The following is a 17689-nucleotide window of genomic DNA, read 5'->3' as shown; positions in this document are numbered from 1 at the left end:
GGCCTGGATGGTCTCCGGCAAGGTGGAATGCAGTTCAGCCAGCTCGTGATACAGACGAGTAGTTTCCGCAGGTTAAGCAGTCTCTGCAGCAGCGGGACACACGCTGTTCAACTCTCTTGTCCGGCGCTTCCGGGTTCGTGACGTCACTCGGCGGCGACAGCACATCGCGGTCTTTCTAAACACCGAGTTGACTCGCAAAGGAGGGGTGCAAAGTCCAGGGTTCACAGAGTGATTAGTTCCAACGTGTTTCGAAACCACAGGGGTCTCTTCATCAGGGAATATTGGCTTTTAATCAATGTAGCATTTAAATATCCCACGCCTGTCATCGATAGGCCCCTCAATTAGGAGTTTCGGCCAATACAGGGAAAGCGGGGAGGAGTCAAATAGCTCCATGGGTCACAACTATAAACACGTTGCCATAGGCAACCTATGACAACAGAATAAACTTTATTGAACAGGCAATAACACTCAAAATACAAACATCAAATGATGACTCTAAAATAAAGAGAAAAAATGTTAAGACAAGAAAGTTTGAACATCTGCAACTGCACCTATAGCTAAAAGGTGCAAATATCATGGTATATCATTGAAAAAGAAGCACGAAGCATGAAGTCACAATAAATAAAAGCAATCACTTAGTATTAAAAAATGTAATTAATAAAAATATATATTAATAAAAAATATATATTGGTTAAAAATAAATACTAAAACCTACATGGAGGATTTGGTTAGATAAACCCCTATCTTTATGGGGATTAATAGAGGGACCAAATATCAATATCCTCATTTAGACCTCCTGGATGCAAAGTTCTCAATTTATGTATCCAGAAGGTCTCCTGAATTGATAAATCCTTCACCCTATCACCGCCCCTTCTATTTTTAGGGACATATTTAATGCCCTTAAAGAGCAGGGAGGAGGGGTCTTTATTATGGTGCAGAGTGTAATGCTAAGAAAGACTATGTTTAAAAAGACCATTTTTAATGATTCGTATATGTTCTTGGATGCGCACCTTAAGTGGACGCTTGGTGCGCCCCACATAGTGCAAGCCGCAGGGGCATCCGATTAAATAAACTATGTGGGGCGCACCAAGCGTCCACTTAAGGTGCGCATCCAAGAACATATACGAAACATTTAAAATGGTCTTTTTAACTTTGTTGGTAGATATTCTCGTATGGCTTCTCGGAGCCAACTATCTCTGCTCTCCTCTATTTCCCTCATTATGGGCTCAGGCACATAAGAGTATTCGTATCCATGGGACTGCCTATACCTAGCTACTATGGCTCTGTCTGCTCGGCTCAACTTAGTGAGCTTACGGTGACCCGCCCTGCTTGGCAGTACCCAAAACTCTGGTTCTACAAGAGCAATCTCGTCATACAATATACTGGGGCCCTTGGGCTGAATGAGTTTCTGCTCTATCTCCCGGTACCTGTGATCTATCTCGTCCTCCACCTCCTGGGGAGTAAAGGCACCTGCCGCCCACCAATAATCAACTATGTTGTTCTTAATGAGCAGGAACCGCGTACGGTCCATACCTTCGTGGTACCCAGTGAACATGGGTGCCCACCACTTGTCACAGTGCTCGTACTCTGTGGAATGGCTAGTGCTCTCTACCTGTGACTCTGCTTGGGACGAGACACCGGACGTCCCCGCCTCTGTAGAGCGCGAGCAATCTCTCCTCCCTTTGGCGTTGATGTAAATGGTAGGGTTCATCTTGTGAACCACCGTACTGACAGACCCAGCCTCTGCTGGAGTGTGGGACCCTGGGGCTATCCCTCTAGCTGTAGGAGAAAACGGCACAGGGTTAGGCACACGTATCACATTGGCATATGGTATTTCCCCATCAGACCCCTCATCGCTCAATTCCCAGTCCCGCCAATCTCTGGAATATTTGGGGTACTTGCTCAATTTATCCCCGCTAGGTCCCGGTGACAACACTCGTGACGGGGCAGGGGCAGTGGCCGGGGCGATGGAGCTAGGGGTTGGGGCAGGGGCAATGTTCAAGTCAGTGTCCAGCAAGCGGGTAATACCGCGACCAAGGGACGCTTTCTTGGGTGCTTTCTCCGCCATACTTCGCGCTTCTATCGATGGGCCTCGGCTCTTCAGGTTGGCCATTGCAATGGCCATGGCTAACCCGTGGGGAGAACAGCGCTCCCGGGTCTCTCTTCCCGTCGGGCCCGGAAGTGACGTCATCGCCTGTGCTCGCGGAATCTCCATCCGCTCCGTGGTCACGTACCGGAAGTGCGTCGAGGACCGGAATGGGCGGTGGTGGAGCATCCGGTTCGCAGACGGACAAGTAGGCCGCAAGCCTCTTCTTCTCGTCCTCCGCGGGTGCTGTCTTTGCCTGGCGGAAGTAAGGGGGTGGTGGAGTCTTCTTACCACTCCGCTGCTGTTTGGTGATCTTGGGGTCCTCCGGAGTCGTCTCGGACGCCATCTCCGCCACACTGGGAGTCACCACGGCCGTGGGACTTCTACGGGCCTCAGGCTGCACCAGCGCTCGCCGTCGGGAGGTGTCCAGACTCGTCTGCTCCTCTTTGTTACCGCTGGGGTGGTTCACCGGTAGGCGCATCGCCACCGATGGTACGCCAACCTCTTCCTCCAAGGATATTACTATCGGATCCTCCGCAAGAGAGTCACCGGGTTCTTCTGTGATACAGCCAGTGGGTATTGGTACGAAACGGGCCCGCTCCGGTACCTCCACTGCGGTCGCGCTCTTCTCCGCCGACGGTTCTCTCGGCTCTGTAGCTGGCTGGGCCTTGGTTCTTCCCGCTTGGTTGCAACGGGGAACTAGGGCAGCCTTGTCTTTCATCTCCACCATCTCCGTTAGTGTTCCCGGAGAGGCACCCCGCGGGGTCTCAATCAGTGGCCATGGCTCGTTAGGCCACAGGTAAAACATGCCGCATTGAGGGCATCGTGCCTTGGTGCTTGGGACCGCTCCAGGTATCCTGCAGTGGACGCACAGGCACCGGAGGTACTCGTGGCCCTCCACCTCCACTACCAGTAAGCCTCCTGGTAGCTGGTAGATCGTGGTGCTCATTTCGGACATTTTTAGCTCAGGGGTGGAACAGTTCAGTGTTTCAGCTCCTTGCTCCTCGAATGCCAGGCAGAAGTGAAGCTCTTCGCTCTCGCTTCCGGTCCCTCCCTTTGCTGGGGAGGACGATTCTGATTGGCTCTCCTTGTGCCCCCTCCCTCTGGTGGAATCCAGAGGCGGGGCAATCCTTCTTTCAGTGTGATGTGGTCTGGGTTGTTGGCCAGTCACAGCACAGGTGGGTGGGCTTTCGGCTTTCGCGCCGCTCCGCTCCTCTTGCAGGGAATCTGGGTTTGGCGCCAAACCCCTGCACATTTCCCGCCACATTTCTCGTACAGTCTCTTTGCACGATTCACGTGCACGCTCCAGGATTGGCGGGAAACGCCATTTTAGTTCTTCTTTGCTCCGCGGAGCACATGTAGTGACGGCCGCCATCTTCGATGAGCCCACCACATGTAAATGTGCACTACTCTCAGTGTCTAGGGTGTAACACGTTCCTAGACGCTGACTGTACTCACTGACACTTTCTGATACTCTCTGCATGCTTTCTCTGTTGCCCACTAGTATGAGGTGGCATACCCCAGGCTAGGCAGAACTCCTTCCCTGTGCACTGTACTCTGTGACTGTTCCGGCAAGTGCTCTGTGGTGCGTTTTATGTGGGTGCTGGCTAGTGTACCGGGCATCTCCCTAAGTACGGCGTCCCTACTTTGGCCACTCATAGTGCGGGCCCTGGGCCATGGTCCCTGGACACGTTAGCAGGCTAACCCCCCCAGTTGCCTCACCCTATCTGCCTCAAGGGACTAGGACAGCTATAGCTATGCACCCATCTTACGCCACCCTCTTAGGGCACCCAGGGCGTACTGTGCGGCACCCCCGGTATGGCATGCCCTACTTTCTTTAGCACTTGCACGGAGAGTGCACATCACTCTTCCCGCTCTGCTTCACTGTAAGCCTGTCCTGTTCTGGATCTCAGCAGCTCGCCTCCAAATGTAACCCATATTCCCCCCCCCCCCCCAGACACAGATGCTATATCTAGGGTGTGTGAGGGCTGGCTACATGTGCTTGAGTGGTGCGTACCTGCTGGTAACAGGAGGGCCTGAGCTTCCCACGATGATGTTGGGGACACAGGACCACGCTTCTGGGGTAGTTGCCTCATTATTTAGTGGTGGTGCAGCGCCTCCATCCTCTATAACTTCCCAGGGATATAGGGTTGGACCCTTATAGAAGAAATAAACCTGGTCCCAGGGTGGATGCTCCAGAATCACACACAGTCTCTGGTAAAATCAGCAATGTCTCTTTATTGTCTCTAGCTCGCACACAGCAGCCTTGGCAGCACACAGCAGCAGCAGCACACAAGGCACTCCAAAGGTGTACAGGCCTTCTCCTCTCCTCTCCTTTCCTCCAAGATGCACCCCAGCAGGATGGTCTGTGAGGGGCCTCAATACCCCAATGCCCACCTCAGAGGGTATCCTCTGGGTGGGGTAGATCCTCCCCATCACCCCCTCATCAGGGTGAGGGGCATTGGTCCACCGGAGCTCTGCTCACTCGCCATACTAATAGGCCAGAGTTCTCTCTCTCCTGCTCCCAGGACAGAGCTTGACCTACTCCTCTTCTCCAACTCCCAGGACCGACTCGAACTAGACTTCGAACTAGACTCGAACTAGACTCGAGCTAGGCTAACTGTCACTCACAGGAACTGGCTACTAAATAGAGTCAGCCCCACCTCTCATGATGTCAGCAGGACCTCCCCTCTGTCTCATGCCTGCAGCAGAGTCAGGGGCCTGCATCTATCACTCAAGGCAGGGCGTGAAGGGGGAAAACCCATGATTACTACTGGCGCCTGCCCTTAACAGGACTTACCACAGTAGGAGAAAGATATATATAGCCCGTGCTGTTTACAGGGGGCTTTATATATTGATAAGAGGGGACCTCCTTGATACTCAGGGTGATCTTCTTTATCAAAACTGAGGCTTACAGTACACAGGTGTCACTGGACAACTTCTTCAGCTTTATGCGCAAGAGTAATATGGCCATGATCACGAATTCTTTATAATGAAATATTTAGAACAGTGAGGCTTTTTTCCCAATTAAGATCACCCATGGATTCAGGGTGGTCTCCTTATCAAAATATGGAATACAATATTGTGAACCGCACCATTACATTATACAGTAGGTCGCAGGACATAAATTAGTATGGCTATATATCAAGACAAATGTCCCTGCAATATAATATAATGTGCCTTCACTAGTATTGAGCAGTACAGTGTAGGCGTTTTACTGTGCAGTGGCCACGAGAGGGCAATGAAGTATAATGTGGTGCAGTATAAAGAACAATTTACTGTATGTATCAAAAAGGGAGAGGAATGAGGATGGCAAATCACTTCACCACTGGACCCTTTGTCAGTGCTGAATAATATGAGCACAATTTACACGAGGAATAAAAATGCTGTTGCCTCACTACTCTCAGCTGCTTTGTTTTTGTTGCAAAAGCCAGAAGTACTGTAACTTGGAACTAAGTTATTGCTGATGGCACAGTGAATTAACTCCGGCTAGGAAAGCGTATTCCATATGAGAGCAACAATCAAATCCTGCAGAGCGCCTAACCTGAAATGAAAAGATCTGATCGGGCTACTGTAAGCACAGAGCTTTTGACTGTCATATGTGTGCAGACTATAAGAGGGCACACGGAACTCTTCCGATGATGTGAAAATGATGCACTGGTAAGTGTGATTTCAGGCTTGTACTACTTATCTTACTCAATCTAAAATAGTTGTTTTGTATTGAATATTTTAATGGCATGTATTTTTAATAGGCATGTTAGGAGAAAAGACATATTGTAGGTGACATTTGTTCTCTTAAGTTTGCACCGGTGCTTAGTTGAAAAAGGCAGTCTGATGTTTTGGTAATTGATTAATACAGTGGTATTTGATTAATGTTTAGGACATCTACAAAGTGTTGTCTTTAAACTCTTACGAGACTATTAACTTCTGTGGAGCTAGTAGTATCGTGCGTTCGGTGCATTCAGCATCACGAGGGTTAAATTGTACGAAGCTTAATAACATTTATATATCTGAATTTTATAATGGAATAAAACGGTATATTTACAAATAACCCGTTTATATCAAATAATTGAGAATTAAAATAGCACAGCTTACAAAAATATAGATAAGGATGATTTAAAGCAAAAACCCATAGTCCTGTGATGGTGTCTGTAATTAAAGGCTTTTTGCTAAGTGGGCACTACTGTACAATGCTGCAAGAGATGTGATTAAGCACTGTGCCTAATCCTCTTCAGCAGTGGTTAAAGTGGCCTCATAAAAGGTTGTGGTTAGTGGTTACAGATGCAAAAATGTCCTCCAATTTTCCTTCACTTTTTTTCAGATTTATTTCCTTAACTTTGCATTTTCTGGAAATTTGCATGATCACAACGCACCAAAATGCTGTTACTTTTACCAGAATTGAGCTAAAATGGCAAATGTTGGCCCATTCGGCAGTGAAGGGTTAACATTTTTTTGCTAATTTATGTATCAGTAGGATAAGGTTCCTTGACCACATTACAGAAAGAATTACACACTATTTACACTGTTAAAACAGTAATAGAGTATTAAAAAAATTATATTTAAAAGGACCGTGGAACCATAAAAACTGTATATAAACAAAAGCTGTAGTCAATCTCTTAAATCTGTAAATAAGAACAGCACTCTAGACAGCCTAACACCATCATACTTTGAGCACTGATCTTCACATAATACCTTGAACAATATAAGAAACCGAATTTAATCAACTCCACACTTGGACTGCAGCAAATATTCTTGCTTGTAAATACTGTAAGTCACAGCTGTTACCAGAGAAGTGCGTCATATTAGCTTGAATATTGAGATAAAACAAATGTAACATTTAATTAAAGGTCAGATGTTAGCGGTGGTTGTGCAGTGAAAAGGTAGATTATTGTGAAGTAGCCAGCTTTGTCTGTGAGGGGCTAAATTAGTGAATACCAACTCCAATTTGTTGTTTGGTTGTGTCATATCTTAGGTTAAACCATCTTTCTATATCATTCCCATCCAGTATTACGTTACTGTATTTTCCGAATCAAGGTGGTTTGGGTTTTTTATTTCACATGTACGCTGCTTCTATTACCATACTTTGTCAAGAGAAGTGTGCTGTGTGTGTGTTTTTTATTTCTCCATCACCGGAGGTATGAATAAACGAATGGGAAGATGAAAGCCTTCATCACAAGAACTGAAGATCTGTAATGGGCTCATAATAAAAATGCTAAGTGGTTTTACTTAAGTAGCAATAAGGTTACAGCCAGTAATGTGTCATCAGGTAGATTCGTAAAGAAGCTTAGCACATGGAAAGGCTTCTAATGAGGTGTGATACTGGAAATAAGGATGAGTCACTTCTAGACACCTAATTAAAAGAAGGTTAAGCTGGATGCAAGAATACATTTTACTGCCCTTTATTATAATGTTTTATTGAATCTCTAAACAGCTGAAATTATCAAGTTACACATTTCCAGTGTTAAATATATATTGAACGTAACCCTGCGTTGCCACTTGGCATTAAATCAGACATTTAGCCAGTTCTCATTTTTAATAAAGTCTGCAGATTCAGGAATCTGAGACAACTCGTCCTGGAAGTTAAATACAATTTAAAACATCTGAACTGGGATGATCTTAAAGCCACCTAGCAGTCCTTCTTTAACCCCTTTACAGGAGGACAGACCTACACACAGGTGTATGGTGCAGATTCAATAGAAATGATAATTCCTTGTTTTAGCACAAAGGGGCACATGAACGAAGGGTTGCAAAATCTTACTGTATATTAAATTGCCCTTGTGTGCACTTATGTACTAACCGGAAATGACTCAATCTGCCCCATTATTTGGGAGCACATAGAAATGGGCAGAGGTACAGTAGGTGCACATATCTTAATGGTATGTTCTATAAAAATTAATGTTTCTGTGCGCAAAAAAAAAAAGTGTGTGAAAATCGTCTGTCAAGTTAAATTTTGTGTAAACCCTCAACAGATTAACATTAATATGGTAATATTGTTAGCGAACAATTAAAGCAGCAAAAAACTTGCACTAAATGATTTATTTTGTTTTTTTCTGTTTGTTGTAGGATTGAAGTAAGGGGTCTCCAGAGCTGAGCTGTGTTAATTTCAGCTCCGGGGACCCCCTGCTTCAAGAGATACCGCCGTAGGGGTTGCCGGTATCCCTGCAGTCACAGAAACTGTGTGCCTAACAAAATGGCGGCCTTTAAATGGCCCGCATCACACAGGCCAATAGGAAGCCGTGATGTTGTCTGGTGAAGCTTCCTATTGGACAGTGTGACGTGGGACATTTAAACGTAACAGAGATACCGGCACCCCCTATGGAGATAAATATCTCAGGAAGCAAGGTGTCCCAAGAACTGAAATGAGCACAGTTCAGCTCCGGAGACCTCCTGCTTCAATCCTACAACTAAAACAAATTATGAATAAAAATGCTATGTATCAACCAAAAAATGTATTTGGTGCAGTACTGATATTTTATTATAAAGATTAACAAATTGTATTATTTTCATAGTATGGCTATAATAAATATTATGAAAATGGAGGTGGAAGCCAGCAAAAACAAAGAGGAAAAAAGGGAGCTCACAAAATTTGCAGTAACGTAGATTTATTGCATAGTTTAGCAGGACAGTATATGGATTCTGGGATTTCATTCTCTTTTCTTTTTAAATTCTATTAGATCCTGGTTCTTCAGAGTTAAAATAGATTAATGTATATGTGACTGTTTGAGCAATCTATGGTCTGTTAGTAGAAGAGCCTTCCAAAAGATTAGCCTTCAAGATAAGACGTTTTAATTTCTTCCTGTCCAGCTGATATATCTGTTGTGATTGCAGTAGAAAGACTACATTAAGACCCTTTGATGGCTTACTTTAAAACCAACTTATTTATAATAACATTTTTCCTGCTATGACTAAGCAAACTACTTAAGCAAAAATTATATTAAGTCAATAATCACCAAGTATGATAAACTTCAGAAAGTCACTTAAATGTTTAAACCAGAGGCTTATTTTCCAGGACAAACATCTTGGGGCCTATGTTATAAGCGTCGATAAGCCACTTATCGAGCACTTATCGGCCCAAATGCCTTCTGTTATTCAGTAAGCCTCGATAAGTGGGCAATAAAGGCATGAATCGACAAAAATTTCAGCCGTCATAAAAAAATTGCCGGGTGAGCGTCGATAAGCCACTTATTGGCAGGTTCTGAAACTATTTTAAAACATTTATTTTGTGCACAAAGCCCAAAAATTACACTTACAATATGTCAAGTTTTTTTGCACAACACGAAAATGCCGTCCGCAGCTTGAGTCCTCTGAGCGGTGTCTAGCAGCTGGGGTGGGCATCGCTCTCCTCTCCTTGTCTTGCGGTCACGACTCCTCCCGATACCTCACCCAATGATGTCACTGCTAGATCAGCTTCAGTCTCAGCACAAACAAATGGTAGTAGCTCCACCCTATGCATTTCGTGAGACGCTCAGTCACTTCCTCAGGGGTAATGGAGCTTCTGTTGTCTGTAGAGGCTTTTTATAGAACCTAAAAAAGTCCATTAGCCCTATTTTGCATCCTTAATTAGCGGACCAAAATTGAATGGATACAGCTGACGAGTGTTACCTCGCTGCAGATGCCTGCATGATGCTAAAATATGCATGAGATAATGATCATGATTCCATAGCACTGAAAAAAGGCATGGTGTTTGAATATAATGCATATAAATACAACACAATAGTGCTGTGCAATAAAACTACATGAATAAAACCATAAAATATGACAATAAAAATACTTAATATTACAACAAATAAGGAACTGTGTGGAAAATCTGGATAACTGAACTACTGGTGTAAAACCATATAAATAGGTTGATGAATCTCCCTTTTAAAAAGGAGGCCAAACCAAACTCTATATTCCTGCCTTCTGGGGCTAATTTTTCAATGTATATATCTAGAAGCTTTCGCGTCTGGATTCAAGATTGAGTCGATGCCCCCCCCCCTCCATTTAGGTTTCGGCAATCGATCCCCTTGCAGATTAGGTCCTCTGGATTCCGACTGTGTTTAATTTTAAAGTGGTTAGAAACACTATGGGCCTCATGCAGTAAGCGGCGGTGTGGCAGGACGGCCTGCAGCCGAGGTCAGGGAACAGTCCACACGTATAGTTTCAGGATAAATAAAAACGTTCAGTGGCTTTATTTCTCCACAGTAACATAACATGCGGGTACACTGTCCCTTTAACAAAATAAATCCGGCTCCACTTTGGGAGAAAAACTGACTAATAACACAGCAGACCTATCTAGCAGGCTGGCTGGCTAAACCAGAACCAAACCATAAGGGTACTTTAAGCAGTCAGTAAACAAATGAATAATCCTTACTTTAGTTGAAGTAGTCTTTGGTGAAATCCCTCTGGCTAAGGGCTCACGCAGCAATGTGCTTCTCTCCATCTCTCTCTCTGGCAGCTACTGCCAGTCACATGATCCTTTATCTACCTTGCTGGCTCTCAGGTGTCAGCTAAAGAGTTCTGATTTCCTAACTGCCACCTGAGTTAACCCTTATGAGTGCTGGATGAAGCACTCAGACATATGTCTCCCAGGCGTAACTGATAGGAGTTGACTTCACTCTGTCACATACCTCCCCTGTTTGTGTGTGGCTAGTGTCCCACACGGCTGAAGCCCGACCCTCCACTCCTTCCCTTGACAAAAAATCAGCATTTCCATGGTCCTTTCCAGGTCTATGCTGAATATCAAAGAGAAGGGTTGGAGGGCAATATACCACCTGGTCAACCTTGGATTTGTGTCCTTCATGGTGTTTAACCATTTCAAGGGCGTATGGTCAGTGACCAGGGTGAAGTGTACTCCGGCGACATAATGTCTCAAGGCCTCAATTGCCCATTTTACAGCGAGGCACTCCTTCTCAATAACGGAATACCTCACTTCCCTTGGGAACAGCTTCCGGCTGATGAACAGTATGGGGTGTTCAACACCATCAAATTGCTGAGACAGCACTGCTCCCAGTCCTAACTCTGAGGCATCCGTCTGGATGATGAAGGGCTCTTTAAAATCTGGGCTCCGAAGAGCGGGGCCCTCTGACAGGCACTTTTTTAGCATGTCAAAGGCGTCTTGGCACTCCCAAGACCATTTAACTTGGGTCGGGGCACTAATTTTTGTCAGATCTGTTAGGGGTGCAGATATTTCTGAAAAATTGGGGATAAACCGCCGGTAATACCCTGCTAACCCCAAAAGGGAGCGGACCTTGTCTTTGTCTGTGGGGTGGGGACTTCCTTTATGGCGGCCACCTTGCTAGCTAGTGGCCTTACTATCCCTCCCCCAACGGCATAGCCCAAGTACTTTGTAGTGGATTTACCCAGGGCACATTTTTTTGGATTTGCAGTGAGCCCTGCTTCTCTTAAGGACGTTAGGACTGCCCTTAACCTTTTTATATGAGACTGCCAGTGTCTGCTATAGATGACAATGTCATCCAAGTAGGCCGCGGCATATGCCCTATGGGGTCGTAGTACCTTGTCCATTAACCTTTGGAATGTGGCTGGAGCCCCATGTAACCCAAATGGCATAGTGACGAATTGGTATAAACCGAGAGGGGTGGCGAAGGCAGTTTTGCATTTGGATTCTTCCGCTAGAGGTATCTGCCAATATCCTTTCGTGAGATCTAGGGTGGAGATATACTCTGCTTTACCAAGCGAATCAAGCAATTCATCCACCCTAGGCATTGGATATGCATCAAATCTGGATACAGCATTTACCTTTCGCAGATCCACGCAAAACCTCACCTTCCCATCTGGTTTAGGGACCAACACGATAGGGCTACACTATTCGCTGTGGGACTCCTCGATCACGCCCAATTCCAACATGTCTATTATCTCCCTCTCTACCAGGTCTTTTCGGCCCTCTGGCAATCTATAGGGACGGGACCGTACTTTTACGCCATGTTCTGTCTCAATCCTATGGGACACTAAATCAGTCGGCCCTGGCAGCTCAGAAAAAACATCTGGGAACTGGTCACATACATCAAGTAGGTCTGACCTTTGTTCCGTTGTTAACTGCTCTCCCATGGGAACCTGATGGTCAGTGTATGTACTACCCTTTGGAAGATTTGGACCCAAATCCGTCTCTCCTTCCCGAGGGTGAATGAACAGTGATCTCATCGTTTTCCAGGGTTTCAGGAGGTTCACGTGGTAGATTTGTTTACCCTTCCTGGACCCTGGTTGAGAGATCTCATAGTTCACCTCCCCGGTGCGGTGGAGAACTTGGGAAGGACCCTGCCACTTTGCAAGGAGTTTACTCTCTGATGTCGGTAGTAGTAGCATCACTTGGTCCCCAGGTTGGAAGAAGCTCAAGCGAGCATTTTGGTTGTACTGCCTCTCTTGACGTTTTTGAGCAGATTTTTCGGTTTTCATTCGCAAACCGACCTATCATGTCTAGGCAGTTTCTAAGGTCTATGACATACTGAAGTGTATTCTTGGAGGGGGAGGGCTCCTCCTCCCAGGATTCCTTCAGTAGGTCGAGAATACCCCAAGGTTGGCATCCATATAGGAGCTCAAACGGGGAGAAGCCTGTGGATGATTGGGGAACTTCTCGTACTGCAAACAACAGGAAAGGGAGAAGTTCATCCCAAGCTCGCTTTTCAGTGTCCACAAACTTCCTAAGCATAGTTTTTAAAGTACGGTTAAACCTCTCTACCAATCCATCAGTCTGAGGATGGTAGACCGAGGTCCGGACGGATTTTACCTCCAATAACTTCAGGACATCCTGCATTAACTTTGCCATGAAATTTGTTCCCTGGTCAGTTAACATTACTTGTGGAAGTCCTACCCTAGGAAACAGTTCTAACAGCCTGTGAGCAACCTGTTTAGCAGTGGCTGATCTCAGAGGGAAGGCCTCAGGATACCTGGTGGCATAATCAACAACGAGTATAAATTTATGTCCCTTCGCAGAGGGTTCTAAAGGTCCGACCAGATCTACCCCAATTCTCTCGAATGGGACGGCTACCAAGGGCAGAGGAACCAAAAGAGCCGGCTTCTGTCCTTTTTGGCTAGTTAACTGGCATTCAGGACATGTCTCACATAGTTTCATGATGTCACCATGTATGCCTGGCCAGTAAAACCGGGACGAGATGCGGTCCGTGGTCTTATATCTGCCCAAATGACCAGCCCATGGGAGAGTATGGGCTAGGGTAAACACTGTTTTAATCAACCCTTTAGGGACTAGCATCTTCGAATGACCTCCCCTGTTTGTGTAACCTTATTCACACGATATAGTATGTCATTCAACAGTTCAAAATGTGGAAACACTTTTACACCTTGTTCATCTATTATCTTGTTGTTGACCTGTACCACCTTCTCATATTGTCTAGCCAGAGCTGGGTCCTCCCTCTGCCTCTGACGGAAGTCAGGAAGATCCAGGTCTGGCAACACTCCCGTATCTATCTGTTCCCCACCCTGGTCATCCCCGGCCATGACCTGCAGTCCTTTGGGCTGACTAATGTTACCAAAAGTCCCAGCCTTTCTTAACCAGTCCTCTTTTTCCGCACATCTCTGTTTACGTGTCTTTGGGACATGGTGTCTACGGGGGAAAATCTCTGGGGAAAAAGGGAACAAGTCTCCGGGCTTCTCCGGTACCAGAGAAGTAGTCTCCGTAGAAGTAGGGGCCAACAATGTTTCGAGGTAGGGCCAGTCTCGGCAAAGTAGAACAGGAGCAGGTAGCCAGGGAGCAACTCCCACTAGTAGGCTAGCCTCTTGATCCTGGATACGCAGTGTAACGTTCGCCATCGGGTATCTCTTTGTATCCCCATGGATACACTCGATATTCCAAGGAGAGTCATAAGATAGTCTATTGCTTGGAATTAGGCCCTCTAGGATCAGGGTTTTTCCAGAGCCCGAGTCCAGCATGGTGTTTACTTTTGTCTCCTCCAGAGATGCTGGGACTAACCACGGATTGTGGTCCCCTCGGAGACAAGCTGTGGCAGTGGTTCTGCCATATGAACAGTCCACTTCCTCATCTCCTGAGTCCGCAAACTCGGTCGTCTGCGGAAGCTCACGACGGGGCTCGGTGTTTGGACCTCTCCGCTGTTGGATGGGGTCCTCCCTTCTGGTTGGTGGGGTTATACTCTCCACCGGGTGGGTGACAGGAGTCCAGGTTCTCCGGGAATACTGTGGGTGGCGGCCTCCCTTGAGTGATCTAGTGGCCTCGGACCCAGGATGGGCGTCTCTGCGGGAGTTTGTACCAGGAACCCTCCGAGATGGGAAAGGGTCTTCCGATCGGGTTGACTGGATCTCCCGAGCTGGCGGGTTGTAGACCCCTCGATTGTCTGCTCTCCTGCCTATAGTATCACCGGAAGCAACTGGTGTTTGCACCGGCCGTTCCCAGCTATCCTGTTGGGTGTCGTCGCCCAGGAAGTTTTCCACCAAGCGGACTGCTGAATCCAGGGAAAATGCAGCGTTTCTTTTTACCCAGGAGCGGAAGGAGGGGGGCAGTATCTGTATGAACTGCTCGAGCACAAACTGTTCAAGGATCTCTGCCTTGTCATGTTTTTCCGGTTGTATCCACCTGGCACATAAGTCTACTAAGCGGTGGGCTACGACCTGGGGTCTGTCTCGGTTTGTATATTTGACTGTCCGGAGCCGCTGTCAATAGGTCTCTGGCGTGAGGCCTAGGCGATCCAGAATAGCAGCCTTTCCATGGCCTCGTCCACTGGAAGAGCCTGGTAGGCTGCCTGAGCTTCCCCTATGAGCAGTGGAGCCAGAGTCGTTACCCAGCGATCAACTGTCCAGCCGTGGGCCGTGACTACCCTTTCAAAAGTGAGGAGAAATGCCTCTGGGTCTTCGTTTGGTTTCATTATAGGCAGCATCACCGGTGGGTTATTTGGAATCCCTGGTCTGCCTGGGGTTGGGCCTTCGAACAGCAGTTGGAGTAGCTTTTCCTCTCGCCGGGCCTGTTGCCCATCTTGCTGGGCTTGTCGCTCAGCTTGCTGGGCTTGTCGCTCATCTTGCTGGGCTTGTCGCTCTGCTTGCTTCTCTGCTAGCTGGAGCTGTTGCTCAAGGAACTGAGAAAAAAATTTCTCCATTTTTTTTTTTTTTTTGTGTGGCCCTTCAGATACAGGGGCCGTCCGACGTCCCAATTCTGACACCACCTGTGGCAGGACGGCCTGTAGCCGAGGTCAGGGAACAGTCCACACGTATAGTTTCAGGATAAATAAAAACGTTCAGTGGCTTTATTTCTCCACAGTAACATAACATGCGGGTACACTGTCTCTTTAACAAAATAAATCCTGCTCCACTTTGGGAGAAAAACTGACTAATAACACAGCAGACCTATCTAGCAGGCTGGCTGGCTAAACCAGAACCAAACCATAAGGGTACTTTAAGCAGTCAGTAAACAAATGAATAATCCTTACTTTAGTTGAAGTAGTCTTTGGTGAAATCCCTCTGGCTAAGGGCTCACGCAGCAGTGTGCTTCTCTCCCTCTCTCTCTCTGGCAGCTACTGCCAGTCACATGATCCTTTATCTACCTTGCTGGCTCTCAGGTGTCAGCTAAAGAGTTCTGATTTCCTAACTTCCACCTGAGTTAACCCTTATGAGTGCTGGATGAAGCACTCAGACATATGTCTCCCAGGCGTAACTGATAGGAGTTGACTTCACTCTGTCACCGGCGGAAAGGCACTTCTCGCCACTTTCCCGCCTAAAAAGCCTATCCGTATTCAGTAACGGGCGAGAAAGTGGTGAGATTAAAAAAAAACGCCAGTTTGGCTGGCGGTTTTTTTTTTCCGCCGGTGGCGGGGCGAGAAGGCACTTTCCGCCTAAAAATCCAACTTTTTCCGCCACCCTGTATTCTAGTAGAGGCGAGTAGCTAAGCGGAGCTATTCACCACTCTAGAATGGCATTTTGCAGGCGGATCAGCCACGCAAGAAAAAGATGGCAAGTTGCTGCTCAGAGGCAGCGGATGAGCGGCGGATCGGCACTTAGAAAAAATTCAGGCCTTTTTCCTGGCTGGGATTGATGCCGGGGGTCTCCGGAGCTGATACCATTAATATCAGCACCGGGCCCCCCCGGCATGCATCCGAGGCAGGAAAAATGCATTTAAAGCCCACTTCATTACCTTAGCGGTTAACCGCTAAGGCAATGAAGGAGTTAAAGAGCCGTGCCAGGTTTATTGAGGGTAGCGGGGGTGGGTGAAGGGGGTATTTGGCCCTTGTTGTTTGTTTAGGGCTTGCGGGGGGGTTGCGGGTGCACTTAACCCCTTCACGACAGTAGCGGTTAATACCGCTACGGCCTTGAAGGGGTTAAGGCCTCCCGCTACCCACACGCAAGCCCTAAACAACCACCGTTGGGGCTAATACCCCCTTCACCCACCCCGACTACCCACAATAATAAAAAATACACACACCAGCCCCACACTAACTAAATAAATAATATATATAAAAATATATATCCCCAACAACACCTATACCCCCCTAACATAGAGTATAGTAATGGGCACAATGACTATTATCCACAAATGGATAATAGTGCAGTTGTCCATTTAAAATACATACACAACAATAAAGACATTAAATATATAGCACTCACCCATGTGCGGCTGCCACGATGAAGGCCATCCTCATCTTCATCCTGCCCATGCCCCATCCGCTTCTGCAAAACAGACACAAGAATTAAAACATCCAATGTAATGTCCCCTAACCCCTTAATCACCATAGCGGTTATTAACCGCTACAGTCATTAAGGGGTTAACCCACCATCACCCACATACCCTCCCCCACTAACCCCTCCAACCCTGAGGCCTAACCACCCTCACCCACTACCCACAGGGGAGTCCTACCAAATAACCTTGGGGCCAATACTCCCTCCCCCAGCACATACAGTACAATAATGTGCCAAATAACTATTATCCACATAGGGATAATACATTATTTGGCCATTATTAAACACATTAAATACCGTAATAAAGTAAAGAAAATTGTACTAACCTCATCAATAAGAAGGCTCCGTCGCCAGCATCATCCTTGGGGTCTGTTGCCAAAATAATAAATAGCCAATACATCTCAATGACATTAACATACCAATGAACCCCTTAATCACCTTATCGGGTACTAACCTCAAAGGTAATTAAGGGGTGATGCCATCCTGCAATGGCAACACCACTTATGCATAACATCCCCAATGAATTAAAAAGCAATTTCCTACACAAATCTCATGTAATCATTCAATCTGAAACCTCAAATGCCACTTAAAACATTGCATTTACAGTGTATACATGTAGCATAACATGTAAACTACATGTACACGCTGCAAATCAATTTTAACAATACAATAATCTAACTCAAATAGCCTGACATCACAAGAAGTATATTATGTAAGCAAATAAAGTCACCATCAATGAATTAACACACATGAATTACATCCCTAAACAATTAAAATACCATCCATACCAATTACACAATTAACTATAGCTATCGTAACAGAGAACAAGTTCAAAACATACAAAAAAGGACACCAACAATTACAATATACTAAAGCAAGCCTCTCCATAACCTACAGTACAGCATAGAAGCCCAAAACTTACATCTCTCTAATAATAAAATACATTTAACACACATCTATGCATAGCAGCAT

At 46.2% G+C, this 17689-nt stretch overlaps 1 long non-coding RNA gene across 1 annotated transcript in view; it reads left to right on the top strand.

The window, feature by feature from the left end:
- Positions 1 to 5396: 5396 nt before the first annotated feature.
- Positions 5397 to 17689, top strand: part of LOC142487192 (uncharacterized) — a 155169-nt gene continuing 142876 nt past the window's right edge. Inside the window, exon 1 of the long non-coding RNA XR_012799164.1 lies at positions 5397 to 5746. This is a non-coding gene — a long non-coding RNA (uncharacterized LOC142487192). The remainder of the gene's footprint in view (positions 5747 to 17689) is intronic.

The sequence above is a fragment of the Ascaphus truei genome, chromosome 2 (genome assembly GCF_040206685.1).
Source record: "Ascaphus truei isolate aAscTru1 chromosome 2, aAscTru1.hap1, whole genome shotgun sequence".
NCBI lineage: Eukaryota > Metazoa > Chordata > Amphibia > Anura > Ascaphidae > Ascaphus > Ascaphus truei.
This window is presented reverse-complemented; position numbering and strand designations above follow the sequence as displayed.